The sequence below is a fragment of the Monodelphis domestica genome, chromosome 1 (genome assembly GCF_027887165.1).
Source record: "Monodelphis domestica isolate mMonDom1 chromosome 1, mMonDom1.pri, whole genome shotgun sequence".
Classification (NCBI taxonomy): domain Eukaryota; kingdom Metazoa; phylum Chordata; class Mammalia; order Didelphimorphia; family Didelphidae; genus Monodelphis; species Monodelphis domestica.
In genome coordinates this window covers 355,549,420-355,570,681 of record NC_077227.1, presented here as the reverse complement: position 1 = coordinate 355,570,681, position 21,262 = coordinate 355,549,420, and positions in this window count along the sequence as shown.

Genomic DNA, 21,262 nt, shown 5'->3' with positions numbered 1-21,262 from the left:
ATTCTGAGGCTGGGCTTGGTTCTCCTTAAGCCCCAGACTTCCCAAAGGCATCCAATCAACCCACCAATCAATCTACAAGCACTTAGTGAGTACCTGTTAGATGGTGAATATCCTTAAGAGAAAACCCACCCTTTCTCACCATAGGCAGAGATTTCATCTTCTTCTCTCTTACTGGGCCACAAATGCCCATGTGCACACTACCATGCCCACAAAAGCACATTACTGCTACTAACTTCCAATTCAATTCAGTTTATTCACTTACTACATTCCTACTATGTGCAAGACACTTTTCTAAGGGTTATAGCAACAAAACAAAACAGGCCCTGAATCAAGAAGAAGGCTTCTTATTCTTTCAGTATGAAGTTGAGGTAATTACTTCTCCACTATAGACTATTTATAAATATTTCATTTGTAAAATAAAGGGATTAGATTAGATTACCTCTAAAGGCTCTTCCAATTTTGTCGTTCTGTGTTATAAGATCTTTTGCAGCTTTGACATTCTGGGTGCTATGGCCCTTGATGGGATCCACATCACTCCCAAGTGTGTCAGGAACTAGATTAAAATGTAACTCGGGCCTGGATTTGGGAAGACCTGGGTTCAAAGCTGGCCTCAGACCCTTTCTAGTAGTGTTGACTCTGGGCAAGTCACTTAACCCTGTTTGATTTAGTCCTGGCCCTTCTGTGTTAGAATTGTTACTAAGACAGAAAGTAAACATTTTAAGAAAAAAATGTAACTTGGAAATAGTTAAATAAAAATACAATAAAACTTAGATCATGTTAACATATGATTTTCTAAGTCAATTTGTAGTTGGCAGGGATTTTTAGGTACATGTTTTTTTAAACCCTTACCTTCTGTCTTAGAATCAATACTATGTATTGGTTCCAAGGCAGGAGAGAAGTAAGGGCTAGGCAATAGGGGTCAAGTGACCTGTCCAGGGTCACACAACTAGGAAGTGCCTAAAACCACATTTGAACCCAGGAACGCCTGGCTCTCAATCCAATGAGTTACCCAGCTGCCTCCTGTGGTTCCCATTTCTATTTGAGTGTGATATCACTATTCTAAGGTATGTTCTAGCTCTAATATTCTAGGTCCTAAGGTACATTTTTTCCAGATCTGATATTCTATGTTCTATATTCTATAGTTCTTACCGCTGACATTTTATGTTCTAAAATAGTTCAAGAACTATTTTAGGTTTTAAAGTTATATATAATTCAAATATTGTAGCTTCTGAGGCTCCTTTTAGTTCTAACATATTCTGTTTTAAGATCTCTAAGAGACCCTCAGGTAGGAGGAGAGCCAAGGAAGAAGATGGCCAAAAGCACGTTAAATGTTACAGGAGTCAAGGAAAATTGCTACTGGATTTAGAAATTAGAAAGTTATCACTTGTAATCAATTTTACTCAAATGCACTTTCAGTAAAATAGAAAAGAAAGAAATAATTTGTAGGGAGTTTAGGAAAAAGGAGTGATAACGGATTGTAAATCATTTATTCAAGATGTTTGGTAGTAGAAGTAGAGAAATGAATGAATGTTTATATACTTTTTAATAATAATAACATTCATATAATACTTTAAGGTTTACAAAGCATTGTCCATATTTATCTCATTTTCATACATTTGTAAGCAAGCATGCCCTTGGTATTTCATTTCACAAACAAAGTCAGAAGGAGACTCCTGCTGTATGAGCCTAGCATAGAGAAAGCATACAGCAGGCCCCACAGGGCCTGGAGGCTTACATAATTCCCTTTTCTGTCCCCATCCACTGCAGTTTGCAGACCTGTTCAGCTCTGGGAAAGCCTGATCTCTAATTAGTAGGATTAGGCTCTTCATTCTCATACTCTGGCTCATTAATAACTCCCTACCCCAGCATCTCAGGGATGGTGCTAATTATTGTAAGAGCTTTGGTTTACAAGTTCTCCAAAAAGAAGGAAAGTAACAAACGTATTCTAAAGTACAACATAAATCAGACATAGGGGGCAACTAGGTAGCATAGATGAAAGGTGGATAGAGCACCAGGCCTGGAGTCAGGAGGACCTAGGTTCAAATGTGGTTTCAGATACTTTCCTAGCTTAGTGATTCTGGACAAGTCACTTAACCCCCATTTGTCTAGCCCATAGTATTCTTAGAACTGATAATTATTATTATGAATTCTAAGCCAGAAGGCAAGCGTTTTTTTTTTTTTAAGTTAAAGAAAGAAATGGTAAACATAGAATCAGAACATGCATTAACAGAATGATTGAAACAAGATTTAATAACTTAATTTATAACTATGGTTACAGTCTGCAGGGAGGCTGTTCTTTAAACCTCTTTTGGACAGAAACTTTTGTTAGCTGCTAATAGGCCATGTTAGAATTTACCTCAGCTGGCAATTTCTGTAACTCCTGGTTTACATCTTATAGTGAAATGGCCAAGTCTTGCAAATCTTTCTAAGGGACAACTGAGTGACTCAGGGGTTGAGAGCCAGACCTAGAGAAAGGAGGTCCTGGGTTCAAATTTGGCATCAGACACTTCCTAGCTGTGTGACCCTGGGCAATTCACTTAACCCCCATTGCCTAGCCCTTAACACTCTTCTACCTTAGAACCAATACAGAGTATTGATTCTAAGAGAGAAGGTAAGGGTTTTAAAAACTTAAAAAAAAAAAGAATCTTCTTTCTAGTGGCTCCCTTCTCCTAGGCTTCCCTTTCGACCAGTCTGCTCATACCATTGTTGTAACCACTGCTACCCTGATGAGCATTCCTGCTGATTTAACCACAGTCCTCTAGACCTTTCAAACTCACAAGGTCCTTGAGAAAAATCCTTCTTGGGGATCTGGATAGGGTTTTAGCCACCTGGAGAGTCAGAGCTAAGAGCACAGCTGAACAGAGTCATTAGCCACACCATCTTAGCAGCCAGCGGGGGAAGTCTTTGCTATCTTCCATTGCCAACCTTGAAGTCATGCATCCCCCAAATCTCTCACCAGAAGCAGGCTGAGAATATATGAGCATGTTTGGCATTGTGAAGATGGGATTAACTCTCCTGCCTACTCTTAGATTTAATCAACAGAAACTTATACACCCCACTTTATGCTTGAGTGGGGCAAGGTCTATAACCCACATGTACTGTGGGTGACAAATCAGAAACAACTGACTGCCCAGGGGGCAGGAAGAAAATTCTAAGAAAATTCTAAGACTGTGATTGGCCCACATAAAGTGGAGGAAGGCACAGGAAGTGACACAAAGAAGTGTCTTTAAAAGCAGTTGTAACTTCCTGTGAGAGGGGGGGTTCTTTGGAGTTTGGAGTTCAAGTTCTAGTTGGAGTTTGAGGCTGGTGAAGGAGTTGCTTCATGAACCTGAGGCCCTGATATTGGTGGGGCAGCTCTTGGACCTTCCTTTAGGACTACCATGTAGGTGAGTGAAAAGACTGACTCCTTTCCTGGCTTTCAGGAGGGAGTAGCCTCCAGAGAGGCCCCCATCTTGGAAGAGGTTTTGTGGCTAGAGTCCTTGCTTTATTCATCACCAGTCCCTTGGCTGAAGGCTGAGGTCCTTCTAGCTGAGGACTAATTAGCCCTGCCTGGGTTGAGCCAGGGGCCAGAGCAAAATATTTAAGTGTGTTAGGTTGAATATCTTACTCTATCCTCTTTCACATTTCATTTATTTTGACTCTCTCTCCTTTTGTAAATAAATTACCATAAAAAGTAATTCTGAAGTGAGTAATTAATTTTGGTGATCACATTTCTCATAAATTTAGTCCAACCTTTAATTTTTAACCCTTACATTCTGGAGACCACAAAGGTTGTGACAGTATCCCTGAATTTTCTTGACTTTTCCTTCACTCTGTTACTACCTCAAGTCTACAATTCACAGCTGCTAGACAAGGGTAAGTTCAAACTTTTTTTCCCTCTTTTCCCCTTAAAACAAATAGAATTCAGTTGTTTTTAATCTTAGCAGCAGAGTCCTGAGGCATCATCTGGGGAAGCTGTTTCCCCTCACCAGGGGAAAAAACAACCTGGAGGTGACTCAGCAGCTCAAAAAATCCTCCCGAGTACTTGAGAAATTCAATGAATCCAGCTCATCGAAGTTTGTCATTAGAGAGAGTGATTGTTAAGCTGAAATTAACAAGTTTTAGCCTTGTTTTGCTCCTGGAAGTCTACTATCCCTTTTTCTAAGCCCTACCTGTCTCTAGAATTAACTTAAGTGAGAAGTGAAACGTGGGGAGATCAGGTAGGAAGAACAGTGTTAAAGAAGTAACCCCCCCCCCAAAAAAACCTGGTCCTTTTTTATACTAAGAGGTTTTAGAGCCTAAATAAGGGGGAAAATAATTAATAAAAATTATTGCACCAAGCCAATTTAGAAAAATGGTGTTTTTGCCCAGAGGGAAGAACATAGTCAGAAACATGTGGTTCTAGCATTTTTTACCCTTAGGGGGAAGGAGAGGAAAAAACTCTTTCAAACCTCTTAATTAAATTACAGGCTATATAAAGCTTCAGCTGCCTCCTGTTGCCCCTCCCAAACAGCCTCAGCAAAAAGTTTTTCCTGCCTGCCCTCCACTCAATAAGCTAATTAGATTAAGGTCTGTCTAAAAAAGACCATACTCTGACCCTAACCCCTAACTAGTAGTTCCATCTACTGACAAAAAGCAGAATAGTAAGCAATTTAATAATTAAATTTAAAAATGCTTTTTAAGACAACTAAACAGCTTGGATTTTAACAGCATAACCCAAGTTGGAAAAACATGGTCTCTTTTCTGTTTAAAATGGCTCATAATTCCAGAGAACATTTCAGTGGCTCTATATAACACTATTGCTAGCTGATGAAATAGGCTTAGTATTTTACCCTATTCTCCCTTAAGAACAAACAAAACAATTGTTTGTTTGAACTCAGGGCTGAATTAAAAGCTCAACTTGAAAATAACTTGATTTACCTTGAAATATGACTGAAAAATGTTATGGAGGAGAGTTTAGGGGAGCTCAATGAAAAGCATTGAAAAGAACTTAAAAAACCCCCAGAGTAAGAGATTTATCTCTCCATACTTGTTATCAGTTATCAGAGTTATCAGTTATCAGAGCTGATTCAGTCTCTGTCCCACCCTGCACTATTCTGCTCCTCCTCCTACTCAATTCATCCTTCCTCCTACTCAACCCATTCCTCCCCCGCCCCTGCTGCCTTCTATCCTTCATCCTTTTCCTCAGCCCCTCCCCCTATCCAAACCTCCCTCCCTCCACCCCTGCTGCCTCCTATCCTTCCTTCTCTGTCCCAACCTTCCTCCTTTCTGCCCAATTCATTCCCCCTTCCTTCCCTACCTCTCCTCCCCTTGCCCCCTGAACCCTTGCCCACAACCCCTCCCCCCCAGCTTACCTACTCTTCCTCCGCTCTTTACCTACCCCACTGAAAACCAAACATCAAGCCTGGAGGAAATAATTCAGCTGAAACATTATTCCCCTTAAAGGACGCACCCTTCACCCCCCCAAGATCTAAGTGAATTCAAACAAGATATTCCTTCTTTCAAAGAAGAACCAATCGTGATTATAAAAAATTAGAAAATATTTTTTGAACATTTGACCCCAATTGGGTGGATGTTGAAAATTTATTAGAAAGCCCTTTGACAGAGAGAAAAAATAAAATCATCTCTCTTGCTAATCAGGAACAAGTAGGAGAGCAATTCATTGGCTGGCTCAGGATCCTAAATGGAGCCTCATGATGAGAGCTTGTTCCAATAGACTTGATAAATGGTCAAAATTTGAAAGTATTAAACTGAAAATCCCTCCCAACTTATGGATAGACTTATTGAGCTGGGAGACAGATATTTAGACCTGGATTTGTCCTGAGAAAGGGATTTTAGACAACTATGTAGACAGTTTGTTAAGAATTGCTGCAAAGTAGTTAAAGACTACTTTAAGACTAGCTGCCCAAATTGGAACTCTATGGATCTTGAGGAATTGAGAAGGGTAGCAGTCTATGTTTTTAAGGGCTGTGAACATAAACATAAGGAGAACAATGAAGCAATGGAGGCCTTAAAGAAAGAAAATAACATTTTAAGAGAAAAAGTGGAAAAAGCAAACCAGGGAGTGACCCTAGCCCTTTTGCAGGAATCCAGAAATCAATAACTAATGTGTCACTTCTGTGGAAAAGGGGGCCACATAATGATGGTCTGCAGGAAGCAGTTTCAGGGAAAAAAAACAGAATAATAACAACTTTAGAAATAATAACTATAGAAATCATAATGACAATTAAAATAATAACAATGCTCCAAATGAGACAAATGATAATACACAACAAAAGTATATCAAAAGTGGACCTCATCTACACTATAGCCAGGGTGACAATCCCCCTCAGAGTGGGGGAATCCCAGAAGAATGCCCAAGCATCTTTATGAAGGTGAGATGGGGAGGGGAGGGAAGGTCCTCGGAATAAAAAAATGAAACTTTTGATTTTCTAGACCCTGACATTTTACTGCCAATTATCCCTGTCCATTCCCCCCCCCCAGTAATGAACCTCATGTAACCCTAAAAGTGGGAAACTTTCAAGATATAAAGTAATGTTTTTGGGCAATGAAAATATTACTTTAAAATGATGTACAACTCTTAACCCTACTACCTTGCTTCCAGATTTACCAATCTCAGGAGAACCATTACACAGTTGTGAATCTTTAGTGTCCATGGCTGAAAAGCCTTGAGATAATCTCCTGGACACTCCTCTAGACAACCCAGATCTAGTTTTATTCACTGATGGTTCTTCTTTTATGAGGGATGCATACATTGCTTTGGAGCTGCTGTAGTCACAGAAATTGCCACTATGTGGTCAGCTTCACTGCCCTCAAATATAAGTACTCAAGGTGCAGAACTTATAGCACTAAAACATGCCTGTATAATTGCCAAACATAAAAAGGCAACAATTTATAAGGACTCTAGGTATGTATTTGGAATTTGTCATGTAGTGTACATAATTATGGCTTCAGAGAGATTTTTTAACATCAACTGGAAAATCCATAGCAAATGCCAAAATTATTAATGAAGTTCTTTCTGCTCTCTAGCTACTACCTGAATCCCTAGCTGTAGTTCATTGCTCTACCCATATAGGTGACACTGACTCTGTCTCTAGGGGGAATGACTGGGCAGATACCACTGCAAAGCTAGTGGCCTTTGAAGGGCCTGAATTGATTTTAACTTTGACAACAAATAAAGATTCAGATTTATCACTTTCCTATAATGAAAAGGAAGTGGGAAAATAGCAGCAAAAATATTAAGGCTAAACAGATAAATGGTGTATAGGTGTCCTCTGAAGAAAAATCCCTGCTCCTTAGAAATTTTTATCACCAAATATGCTAATCCATGCATAAAAATGGTAACTTTGGCACCCAGGGCATTGTAGACTCTGTTAAAAGAGTATAGATAGCCCCTGTATAACTACTATAGCCTCTAAAGCAGGGGTCCCCAAACTACAGCCTGCGGGCCACATGTAGCACCCTGAGGCCATGTATCCGACCCACACTGCACTTCCGGAAGGGGCACCTATTTCATTGGTGGTCAGTGAGAAGAGCATTACGTGGCAGCGCCACAAAGCGTGGCATTGCTCACGTACAGTACTACTTCCAGTGACATAAACCTTTGTGTGGCGCCTTAGAATGAGGTGCCTCGCAAAGGATTATGTGGCTGCACAATGGAAGATTTCAGTATGGTGAGCAGCGATCTGGGGGAGGGGATTCCACACTGTGTATGCTGCTGCCCACTAAGGGTTAGGGTTAGGTTTAGGTGTTTATAGTCTGGCCCTCCAATGGTCTGAGGGAGAGTGAACTGGCCTCCTATGTAAAATGTTTGGGGACCCCTGCTCTATAGTGTATATATCCTGCCCTACCTGCCAAGCATTCAACTAGCACTCCTTTCACGGCAAAGCATTTGGTGGGCATCCTGGCTTACACACCTTTTGAACATCTGCAAAGTAATTTCATAACAATGCCAAAGGCTGGACATTATAAATTTTGTCTAGTCATAGTGGATCAGCTAACCAGATGGCCAGAAGTGTTTTCTACCACCCAAGCCACAGTGGCTTTTGTTGCCAAGGTACTCTTAAAAGAAATTGTTCCACACTTTGGCCTGCCAGCACAAATTGATTTGGACAGAGGAACTCATTTTGCCGATTCAGTTCCACCCCAAAGTTATTCCTATATGGGGATAATTCCTAAATTCCATGTGCCATATCATCCCCAGAGCTCAGACCAAGTTGAAAAAATGAACAGAGAGCTTAAAATTATCATTGGCAAATTATTAAATTGCATTTAAAATGGCCCAAAGCTCCCCCTCTAGCTTTATTTTATCTCTGAAGCAGGCCCAGGGGAGATCTACACATCTCAATATTTGAGATGTGTTTTGTACATCCCTCTATAATAGGCTAAACCTTGTATATAAATCACTATTGGGGGGATACTTCTATTGCATCCTATATACAGGAATTGCAGAACAAATTGCATGAATTCCATGACTCTAGAGCTGCAGTACAATCAGGACCTATGTATGGACTTTTCACTTTATGACCTGAGCCCAGGAGACCAGGTGTACATAAAGAATTTCTAGTGTACTGGAGCAACTCAGCCTGCCTGGGAAGGTCTGTTTCAAATACTGTTAAACACTCCAACAGCTATAAAAATTGGAGAAATGAACTCTTGGATTCATTGCTTTCATGTAAAGAGAGTACCTTCTATTGAAACTGATTGACTGTATCCTGTCACAGGCATTGGAGATAAAAGTCCATAGACAAGTGGACACAGTTTTGGGAACACACTGAATTCCTGAATTTTTAATTTTATTGCTTTTCTTTTTATTTTCAATAGAATATTTGATTTTTTCTTCTTTCTTATTTCTTGTACTTAAAGTACATATAATCAATGTTAATCTTTTTCTGATTTTGCAGTAATATAAATTTAAAATATATATTTACTTTAACATTAATGCATACCGAAAAGCTTTAGACTATGGAAACCTGCCATTTATTGATATGTGTTATTGGACTGTGATTAATGATTGTGTCTGATTCCAGGAGAAGGGATCATAAAAGAGCCACTGCAGTGCCAAGGAGAGTACAAAAATCAAGCTGTGCAGGTCCTATGAGCACAAGGTAAAGGAAATCAACCAGTCTTGATGGGAATGATGAGATCTACATCAAGACAGGTTCAACCTTGAGGTTCAAGGATGTGATTGTTTGGCATATGTCAGATGCAGATCTTCCTCATGCCACATTTGGACATGTACCAAAATTTGACTGCCATCCTGGCTCCCCTATCCCTGAGTATGAAGGTAAAATCAGACCAGATTTACACAGAAAATCTAGTACTTTTCTCTCTCTCTTACAGTATGGCAACTTCCTGTAGTTCTAGCTGCCAATGGGCAAGTACAATATTATTTCATTTGTCCTACAGACTTGTGGATCAGAAATTATTTTAATTGAATGCTGATTTAAGAATGTGTTATGGATTTATTCTTGTTTACTCAGAAATTTTATATACATAGATTTCCCTGAAAATTTATTTTATGTTTTTAAAATTTTCTTTTGATAATTGACTTATACACCCCATAACTCAACCATGTAGCCTGAGTTGATCTAGGTGTTGATCAACACCCTCCACAGGGTGGATTGCATTTTTCATAAAATCCAAGATTTAAAATTTGTTTGAGAAAAATTTCAGGGAAAGAAGCTTGCTAACTCCTTGAATCAAGAAAATGAACTATTTGGAGAAAGATGCCTACAGAAACCCAACTGCATCTGAAGAGCCAGAATGAACTTTGGGGTATAATTGATTGAACTGAAGGGGGTTGAACACAGTTATTCTGAATGTAAACTCTTATGCCAAAGGGGACCATGCCCAATTGGCTTTTTTTAATCCACCTAGCAAACATTGCTTTTGCTCTCTTTCTCTCTTCTATTTTCCTCTTATCTCTTAACTATTGTGGTCTCCTCTTAGAAGGTGCAATATTGTATGTACCTGTAGTTAGAAGATTTTTAGGGGTACAAAATGATTATGTCAAATGATCCATTGGGGAGGCTAGTCTCCCAAAAGATCTTGGGAGGGATTGTGAAGATGGGGTTAACTTTCCCCTGCACCCTCTTAGGTTTAATCACCAGAAACTTATACACCCCACTTTATGCTTGAGTGGGGCAAGGTCTATAACCCACATGTACTAAAAGTGGGTGACAAATCAGAAACAACTGACTGCCCCCGGGCAGTCCTAAGAAAATTCTAAGACTGTGATTGGCCCACATAAAGTGGAGGAAGGCACAGGAAGTGACACAAAGAAGTGTCTTTAAAAGCAGTTGTAACTTCCTGTGAGAGGGGGGGTTCTTTGGAGTTTGGAGTTCAAGTTCTAGTTGGAGTTTGAGGCTGGTGAAGGAGTTGCTTCATGAACCTGAGGCCCTGATATTGGTGAGGCAGCTCTTGGACCTTCCTTTAGGACTACCATGTAGGTGAGTGAAAAGACTGACTCCTTTCCTGGCTTTCAGGAGGGAGTAGCCTCCAGAGAGGCCCCCATCTTGGAAGAGGTTTTGTGGCTAGAGTCCTTGCTTTATTCATCACCAGTCCCTTGGCTGAAGGCTGAGGTCCTTCTAGCTGAGGACTAATTAGCCCTGCCTGGGTTGAGCCAGGGGCCAGAGCAAAATATTTAAGTGTGTTAGGTTGAATATCTTACTCTATCCTCTTTCACATTTACTTTTACTCTCTCTCCTTTTGTAAATAAACAACCATAAAAAGTCATTCTGACTTGAGTAATTCATTTTTAAAAAAATAAACATTATTTTTATTTGGTCAATTTCAAACATTATTCATTGGATACAAAAATCATTTTCTTTCCCTCCCTTCCCTCTGCCCCCCCCCCCCCATAGCCAATTCACAATTCCATTGGGTATTACATGTGTCCTTTATCTGAACCCATTTCCATGTTGTTGGTATTTGCACTAGGATGTTCATTCAGAATCCACATCCCCAATCATATCCCCTCTGCCCCTGTAGTCAAGCAGTTGCCTTTCCTTGGTGTTTTTACTCCCAGTTTGTCCTCTGCTTGTGGATAGTGTTTTTTCTCCTAGATCCCTGCAGATTGTTCAGGGATATTGCATTGGCACTAATGGAGAAGTCCATTATGTTCGATTGTACCACACTGTATCAGTCTCTGTGTACAATGTTCTCCTGGTTCTGCTCCTTTCGCTTTGCATCACTTCCTGGAGTCCCCATGGAATTCCTCCACTTTATTATTCCTTTGAGCACAATAGTATTCCATCACCAACATATACCACAATTTGTTCAGCCATTCCCCAATTGAAGGGCATCCCCTCATTTTCCAATTTTTGGCCACCACAAAGAGTGCAGCTATGAATATTCTTGTACAAGACTTTTTCCTTATTATCTCTTTGGGGTACAAACCTAGCAGTCCTATGGCTGGATCAAAGGGCAGACAGTCTTTTATCACCCTTTGGGCATAGTTCCAAATTGCCCTCCAGAATGGTTGGATCAATTCACAACTCCACCAGCAATGGATTAATGCCCTGACTTTGCCACATCCCCTCCAGCATTCATTACTGTCCATAGCTGTCATGTTAGCTAATCTGCCAGGAGTGAGGTGATACCTCAGAGTTGTTTTGATTTGCATCTCTCTGATTATCAGAGATTTGGAACACTTTTTCATGTGCTTATTAATGGCTTTGATTTCTTTGACTGAAAATTGCCTGTTCATGTCCCTTGTCCATTTATCAATTGGAGAATGGCTTGATTTTTTTGTACAATTGATTTAGCTCTTTGTAAATTTGAGTAATTAAATCTTTGTCAGAGGTTTTTGTTATGAAGATTGTTTTCCAATTTGCTGTTTCACTTCTGATTTTAGTTATATTGGTTTTGTTTGTATAAAAACTTTTTAATTTGATGTAGTCAAAATCATTTATTTTACATTTTGTGACTCTTTCTAAGTCTTGTTGGTTTTAAAATCTTTCCCTTCCCAAAGGTCTGACATGTATACTATTCTGTGTTCACATAATTTACTTATTGTTTCCTTCTTTACATTCAAGTCATTCACCCATTCTGAGTTTATCTTGGTGTAGGGTGTGAGGTGTTTATCCAAACCTAATCTCTCCCACAGTCTTCCAATTTTCCCAGCAGTTTTTGTCAAATAGTGGATTTTTGTCCCCAAAGTTAGGATCTTTGAGTTTGTCATAGACTGTCTTGATGAGGTCACTTACCCCAAGTCTATTCCACTGATCCTCCTTTCTGTCTCTTAGCCAGTACCAAATTATTTTGATGACCACTGCTTTTTAATATAGTTTGAGATCTGGCACTGCACGGCCACCTTCCTTTGTATTTTTTTTTCATTATTTCCCTGGATATCCTTGATCTTTTGTTCTTTCAAATGAACTTTGTTATGGTTTTTTCTAATTCAGTAAAAAAGTGTTTTGGAAGTTCAATGGGTGTGGCACTAAATAGATAGATAAGTTTGGGTGAGATGGTCATTTTTATTATATTACTCGTCCTACCCATGAGCAGTTAATGTTTTTCCAATTACTCAAATCTAGCCATGGACACTAATGTTTCACAGTTATGTAATGGTTCTCCGGAAGTAGGTAAATCTGGAAGCAAGGTGGCAGGGTTAAGAGTTGAACAGCGTTTCAAGGTAATATTTTCACTATTTAATAAGGTTATTTCATACCTTGTAATTCTCTGATCCGAGAATGCCTGTGTTCTATGTTTTATCAATAATGCTTCTATCTCATGTGGGCACATTATTGTTAATGGACATCCCAATACTAAATCAACGGTTTTTGTTACTAGTAAGGCTGTAGCAGCTACTCCTCTAAGGCATGGTGGTGCTCCTGCTGCTACTGGGTCTAGTTGGGCAGAATAATAAGCAATTGGGCGCTGAGAAGGTCCCAAAGTCTGAGTTAACATGCCAGAGGCTACTCCTCTTCGCTCATGCACATATAAAGTAAATGGCTTGTTGTAATCTGGGATGCCTAGAGCAGGGGCAGACATGATAGCCTTTTTTATATCTGATAGAGCTGACAAGTGTTCAGGCTCTAATTTGAGGGGTTCAGGAACCGAATCCTTTGTTAATGCTATAAGGGGTTTAGTAATTTCCCCATAGCAAGGAATCCATTGTCTACAAAACCCTGTTGCTCCTAAAATTGCTCTTAGCTGTTTCTTAGTGGTAGGAGCACTCAATTTTTGAATATTCTCAATTCGTTTTGGAGAAATATAACGAGCACCCGCAATCAAGATGAATCCCAAATATTCTACTTTTTGGAGACACCACTGAACTTTATCCTTAGAGATTTTATGTCCTCTTTTGTGCAATTCCAAAAGAAGGTGTTTGCTATCTTCTTGACATGTTTTTGCATCTGTTGAAGCCAAGAGTAGATCATCTACATATTTGATTAATTTGCTATTTTAAAATGTTATATTGTCTGTGTCTTGGCTCAAAATTTGCTCAAATAAGCTCGGACTTTCGACATAACCCTGTGGCAGCCGACACCAGGTATTTTGTGAGCCCTTCCAGGTGAAAGCAAAAATATGCCTGAAGTTCTCATGTATAGGTATGGAGAAGAAAGCTGAACACAAGTCTACTACTGTAAAGTATGTAGCTGTGCTAGGAATGGATGAAATAATAGTATGTATGTTAGAAACTACGGAGTGTCTCTTTATAACGTGATTATTCACTGCCCTTAGATCCTGTACAAATCTATAGATGTGCTTACCATCGGGCCTTCTTTTTGGTTTTTTAATTGGCAGGATGGGTGTGTTGTATTCAGATTTGCAAGGGATTATTATTCCCTGTTCTATTAATGAGTTAATAACTGGTGTAATGCCCTCAATTGCCTCCTTTGAGAGGGGATACTGAGGGATAGAAGGAGGTGGGCTAGATTTAGTTTTTATCTGCACAGGAACAGCAGATTTAAGTAAGCCTACATCAGAAGAAGATGTGGCCCAAAGAGACTCCGGTATATCTTTAGGTATTTCAAAAGTGGAAGTCTCTTTTGCCTCCTGGTTTTCCGAGAGAAGTACAGGGAGTAAATTTAAAGATTCCTCTGGTACTTCTAATGATAATGAGCCATCTGGGGAGCAGGTTATTGTGGCTCTGAGTTTGCATAGAAGGTCCCTCCCCAGCAAATTTAAAGGGGAGTCAGGCATCGAAAGGAAGGAGTGTTGTACCTGTAGGGGTCCTACAGACACCATTCTAGGAGGAAGTCTTTTAACTCTTTGGGTTATTCCTGATACTCCCATTACATTCTCTGAGCCAACAGAATAACATTGTAAATCAGGTGTTCTCTTTAATACAGACCAGGAAGCTCCGGTGTCTAATAGACAATCATAATAGGTGTTACCCACCTTTAAGGTAACATGGGGTTCATTAGTATGGGGGGGCAGTGGATAGGGACAACGGGTAGTAGGACATCAGGGTCCGGGAAATCAAAGGTTGTATCCTCTGATTCCTGTGCCCCAGCCCCCCCCCCCCGGACACCATCATTGTGTTTGGGATATTCCTTGGGCACCCCCCTGAAGGGCACCTCTCTGAGGGTCATTAGTACCTCGAGTATTTTTTGGATGAGCGCCATTTCTCATATATTGTTGTTGTTCATTATCATTACAATTTTCTTCAATTGGAGCATTGTCATTATTTTCCCAATTCCTATTTCTATAATTCTGGTTTCTAAAGTTCTTATTTCTATGTTCATTATAGTTATTTCCATAGTCATTATTATAATTTCTAGAATTCTGGTTTCTATAACCATTAACATCATTTCTATAGTTATTATTTCTAAAGCTATTATTAAACTGTGTATTCCTTCCAAACATCTTAAGAAAGGTTCTACATTCCATCATTTTGTGGCCCTTCTTCTCACAGAAGTAATGGATTGTAATGGCAAGTAATGGATTGATAATTGGATTTCTGGAGAGGGGCAATTGTTGTTGGTTCATTATCATGCCCACTTTCTAATTTAGTCATTCTATCTATTAAATATCTTATTTTTTTCTTCATTTCCTCCATGTCATCATTATTTTCTTCCTCCTTTTCTTTGTTTCCCTTTAAAACATATATAGCTGTTTTTCGCAATTCTTCAAGGTCCATATCTGACCATCTTGGGCATTGTGTTCTAAAATAATTCTTAATTGCTTTGCAAGAGTTATTTACAAAGATCCTTTTAACTTATCTTAAACTACTGTCTTTAGTTAGGTCCCAATCTAAGTATCTGTCCCCAAACTCGATTATTCTATCCATAAATCTGGAAGGTGATTCTTCTTCCTTTTGCTTAATTTTTTCCAGTTCTATCCACTTATCTGTACTGTCCGCACATTCCTTCATGGACGTGAGGATGGCCTCTCTACAACGTTATAGTTGTAGATAGTCCTCAGGATTGTTATAGTCCCATTCGGGATCCTGAGATGGCCAATGTGCTGCATTACGCCCCCGGGTTTTGTTGACATGAGCAATTATTTTATTTTTTTCACATTCAGTTAAAAAAGCCTGTAGTAAGTTCTCAATGTCCTTGTAAGACGGATTATACTGAAAAAATATGTCTCCCATCTTTTTTGCTACTAGAAAAGGATCTTGTTCATATGTGGGGATATTTCATGTAAATTCATTTATTTCTTGGGGTGTAAACGGTATCCTATGTCTTAAAGTCACCACATCCCCATTCCGTCCTATTTCAGGTAATTCTCTTAGAGGAAATAGGCCTCTAGTTGAATTTTGTACCTGTGGGTCAGTTTGACAAGGACAGGTTTCTCTAGGAGGACAAGATCTCCTTTGCGTTGGAATTTGGTTTTCTGTAGGAGAGGGAACATGAGAAACTGGGATTGCAGGGGAAGGGTTTTGGGGATTAAATTCAGTCAAGATTTGCACTGCACGAGAGAAGCAGTCTGTTAACTGGGCTATAGGGAAGATATTTTCCATCTCTATTTCAGGGAAGGAAATTTCCTCATTCAAAGGTTCAGAAACAGGTCTGTTTCTGGTAGAGTGGGTGTTTGCCAATTGATCCTGTAAGAAACTTTTTAGATCTTCTAATTGGGCTTGCATTTTATCCTCAATATTTTCTATTTTATCCTCAATATTTTCTATTTTATCCTCATTTTTTCTATTTTATCCTCAATTTTTTTTTTATTTTAGCATCTCTAAATATAGTATTGAGGAGTACAAAAATGACAGTACCTATTAATATAAAAATTTGGAGGTATCCTTCATTCCTCAATGCCCCTAATTCTTCAGCTGCCATATAATTGTCAAAGAATGTAGTACTCATTTATATATATATATATATTGTAATTTCACAAAACACGTGGGGAGCAGGGCAAAGCAACAAACTTTCTGCAGGGTTTTTTTTTTTCTAATCCAGGAAATTGTTCCTTAAGGGAAAGGATATTTAGAAATAGCTCTTCCAGCCAGGACTTTAGGGTCCTGTTGCTGAGATTTAAAACAGCTGTTTTCTATCTAACTATCAGAGTCACACAGCTGGGAAGTATCCGAGGTCTGATTTGAACCCAGGACCTTCTGTCTCTAGGCCTGGCTCTCAATCCACTGAGCTACCCAGCTGTCCCTTAAGATTAAAGGGAAGAAAAAGACAAACTGCTGATTCCAATTTAACTTAAGGAGAAAAGAGAGAAAAAGTTTTTTATACTCACGTGTTCTAGCAGCTGTGTCTTTAAGCCAAGTTTGTTGTTAAAAAGGGACTAAGTGGTGAGACGATAGAGTAAAAAGGCAAGGAATTTCAGAAATTTATTGAGAGAATTCTTTAGACTCCCGTGTGGTCAGCCACAATGTGACAAGGAAATCACTTTAAAAGACTGATATATATTAATTTAAGGTTGCCAAGGAATTCAGCTATGTAATTCCTAAATGAAAACTCAACTCAGCAGTCAACCTTTTATGGAGTTTAATTACAAACAGGAGGAAGAAAGGTATTAGAGATAGAGAGAGAGAGGGAAAGAGAAAGGGGAGAGAAGGGAATAGGGCTTAAATACCCCTTCTGTTTAGGCTAGGCCAAAAGGCCCAAGCCCTTAGATAGCTGAGGCAAAGAAAAGAGATCAGTCCCTATCACTCACGTGACCAAAATGGAGAAACAGTCTCAGGGGCCTCCACCTCCAGCTCTTCCTTCAGAGCAAGCTTCTCAGAGCACCACCTCTCAGACCAAAACCTCTCGAACCAACCACCTTAGTCCTCAGACCCTGCTATCTTTAAGGAAACCATTCAAGTTCCCTCCCTCAGTTCTCACATCTACCAATCACTGTCCATGTCTTCCCTGTGCCAATGGTGGCTCTATCTTAACCCAGGACCACCCAGAGGTCTGTGGCTTTGCACATGTATGTTGAAGGTCATATTCTCAAATAATTAAATCTTTGATCCTTTGCTGCAGCCCTTCCTAAATCCTGTTACCCTGAGTAGGGTGGAGATTGGAATAATTAAATTTTGATCTATGCTGCAGCCCTTCCTAAATCCTGTTACCCTGAGTAGGGTGGAGATTGGAATAATTAAATTTTGATCTATGCTGCAGCCCTTTCCATTGTCAGCAAAAGGTTTCTGTCCTAAAGTAATCTTAAGAAGGGAGGAGGAGGAACCTCCCTTGTCAATGGGATTCACATTCCAATAGAGTTCCCACTATCAGTATGAAATTTTCCAAGTATGAAATTTCCCAATGGTGAAATTTCCAACATTTATAAGTCTAAGAAATTTTAAGGTTTACAGTGGAAAGTGTTTTGTAGTTGTGTTCATATGGTTCCTGTGTTTGTCTTGGCAGATAGATTCCTAAGTATTTTATATTATCTAAGGTGATTTTGAATGAAATTTCTCTTTCTAATTCCTGCTGCTGAGATGTGTTGGAGGTATATAGAAATGCTGATGACTTATGTGGGTTTATTTTGTATCCTGCAACTTTGCTAAAATTGTTGATTATTTCCACCAGCTTTTTAGTTGATTCTCTAGGGTTCTTTAAGTAGACCATCATGTCATCCACAAAGAGTGATAGCTTGGTCTCCTTATTGCCAATTTTAATACCCTCAATTTCTTTTTCTTCTCTAATTGCTACTGCTAATGTTTCTAGTACAATGTTGAATAATTAAGGTGATAATTGGCATCCTTGTTTCACTCCTGATCTTATTGGGAATGCATCTAGTTTATCCCCATTGCAGATGATATTGGCTGATAGTTTTAGATAGATATTGTTTATTATTTTTAGGAAAGACCCTTCTATTCCTATGCTTTCTAGTGTTTTCAGTAGCAATGGGTGTTATATTTTGTCAAATGCTTTTTCTGCATCTATTGATATAATCATGTGATTTTTGTTGGTTTGCTTGTTGATATGGTCAATTATGTGGATGGTTTTCCTGATGTTGAACCATCCTTGCATTCCTGGTATAAATCCCATATGATCATAGTGAATAACCCTTGTGATGACTTGTTGGAGTCTTTTTGCCAGTATCCTGTTTAAGATTTTTGCATCTATGTTCATTAAGGAGATTGGTCTGTAGTTTTCTTCCCCATTGTTGGCCTGCCTGGCTTTGGGATCAGTACCATGTTTGTGTTGTAAAATGAATTTGGTAGAATTCCCTCTTTGCTTATTATGTCAAATAGTTTGTATAGTATTGGGGTTAGTTGTTCTTTGAATGTTTGATAGAATTCACTTGTGAATCCATCAGACCCTGGGGATTTTTTTCTTGGGAAGTTCTTTGATGGCCTGTTCAATTTCTTTTTCTGATATGGGATTATTTAGGAATTCTAGTTCTTCTTCTGTTAATCTAGGCAATTTATATTTTTGTAAATATTCCTCCATATCACCTAGATTGGCATATTTATTGATATTTAATTAGGCAAAATAGTTTTTAATGATTGCCTTAATTTTCTCTTCATTGGAGATGAGTTCTCCCTTTCCAACCCTGATACTGTTAATTTGATTTTCTTCTTTCCTCTTTTTTATTAGATTGACCAATATTTTGTACATTTTGTTTGTTTTTTCAAAATACCAGCTTCTAGTCTTATTTATTAGTTCAATAGTTCTATCACTTTCAATTTCATTAATTTCTCTCTTAATTTTTAGGATCTGTAATTTGTTTTTTTCTGGGGGTTTTTAATTTGTTTGCTTTCAAGTTTTTTGATTTGCATATCCAATTCATTGACCTCTGTCCTTCCTAATTTGTTAATATATGAACTCAAGGATATAAATTTTTCCCTGAGTCCTGCTTTGGCTGCATCCCATAGAGTTTGAAAGGATGTCTCATCATCGTCATTTTCTTCAATGAAATTATTGTTTCTATGATTTGTTCTCTGACTAGTCGATTTTGGAGAATCATATTATTTAATTTCCAATTAATCTTTGATTTGGCTCTCTGTGTACCCTTACTGATCATTATTTTTATTCCTTTATGATCTGAAAAGGTTGCATTTGTTATTTCTGCTTTTCTGCAGTTGTATGCCATGTCTTTATGACCTAGTGTATGGTCAATCTTTGTGAATGTGCCATGTGCTGCTGAAAAGAAGGTGTATTCCTTTTTGTCCCTATTCATTTTTCTCCATATATCTAATAACTCTAATTTTTCTAAGATTTTACCTCTTTCTTATTTATTTTTTGATTTGATTTTATCTAAATTTGATAGTGGTAGGTTCAGGTCTCCCACTAGTATAGCTTTTCTATCTATTTCCTCCTTTAGTTCTACTAGTTTCTCCATTAGAAATTTCGATGCTATACCATTTGGTTCATACATGTTGATTAGTGATATTTCCTCATTATCTATACTCCCTTTTATCAGGATGTATTTACCTTCCCTATCCCTTTTAATCAGGTTTATTTTTACTTTGGCTTTGTCAGATATCATGATTGCAACTCCTGCCTTCTTTCTGTCAGTTGAGGCCCAATAGTTCTTGCTCGAACCTTTAATTCTGACCTTGTGAGTATCTATTTGCCTCATGTGTGTTTCTTGTAGACAACATATGCTAGAATTCTGTATTCTAATCCAGTCTCTTATTCATCTGCATTTTATGGGTGAGTTTATCCCATTCACGTTCAAAGTTATGATTGTCACTTTTGAGTTCCCTAGCATTTTGATATCCTTTCCTAGTTCTGACCTTTCTTCTTTTGCTATATCCTTTTAAACCATTGGTTTGCTTTTAGTCAATCCCCCTATTCCCCTCCCTTGATATGCTTCCCTTTCTGGCCCCTCCCTTTTTGTTCCCTTCTTGTTTTTTTGGGGTCTGTTAAGTTCCCTCCCCCCTCTCCTTCCCTCCCTTTTTTTTGAACTCCCACCCCCCCCTATCACCCTTAGTTTTCCCTTCTTCCTTCCCCTTTAGGATAAGATAGACTTCAAGATCCCAGTGGATCTAGATGTTCTTCCCTCTCAGAATTGATTTCACTGAGAGTCGCATTCGAGTATTACCTATTAGACTCTCTTCCTCTCCTTCTTATAAGCGTATTCTTACCCTCCCCTTCCCATGTGTATCTTTGTGTGAAAAAGATTATTATATTTATTTTATTTTTTCAAGTATCTCTTAGTATCATCATCGATTCCCCCTCACCCCTTTTTTTGCATATCATTTTATAGCCTTTAATGCCCCAATCTTTTCCTATGAATGATTCTTCTATTTACTATAATAATGAAAACATTTTTGAGAGTTACAAATAACATTTTCCCTATATATTAATATATATAATATATATGTATATATATATATATATATATAATTTCATCTAATTGTAGCCCTTAAAGAAGAGAGTTTGAATTTAAAAAAAGACATTTTTCTCCTTTTCCCTCTCTTTCATATTTGCCTTTTCATGTTTCTCTTGATCTTTGTGTTTGGATATCAAACTTTCCAATTAGTTCTGATCTTTTCCTTACAAATACTTGGAAATCTTCTATTTTGTTGAATGCCCATACTTTCCTCTGGAAGTATATATTCAGTTTTGATGGATAGGTGATTCTTGGTTGAAGACCCAGTTCTCTTGCCTTTCTGAATATCGTGTTCCAGGCCTTGCGGTCCTTCAGTGTGGAAGCTGCCAGGTCTTGGGTGATCCTGATTGGTGCTCCTCTGTATCTGAATTTTTTCTTTTTGACTTCTTGTAGGATTTTCTCATTAGCTTGAAAGCTCTGGAATTTGGCAATTACATTCCTGGAAGGGTTTTTTTTTGGGGGGGGTAGTGTAGAGGGTGTTTTATGAACTCTTTCAATGTATATATTCCCCCCCTTATTCTAGAACTTCAGGGCAGTTTTATTGGATGATTTCTTGTAGTATCATGTCAAGGTTTCTGTTTATTTCTGGCTTTTTGGGTAGGCCAATGAT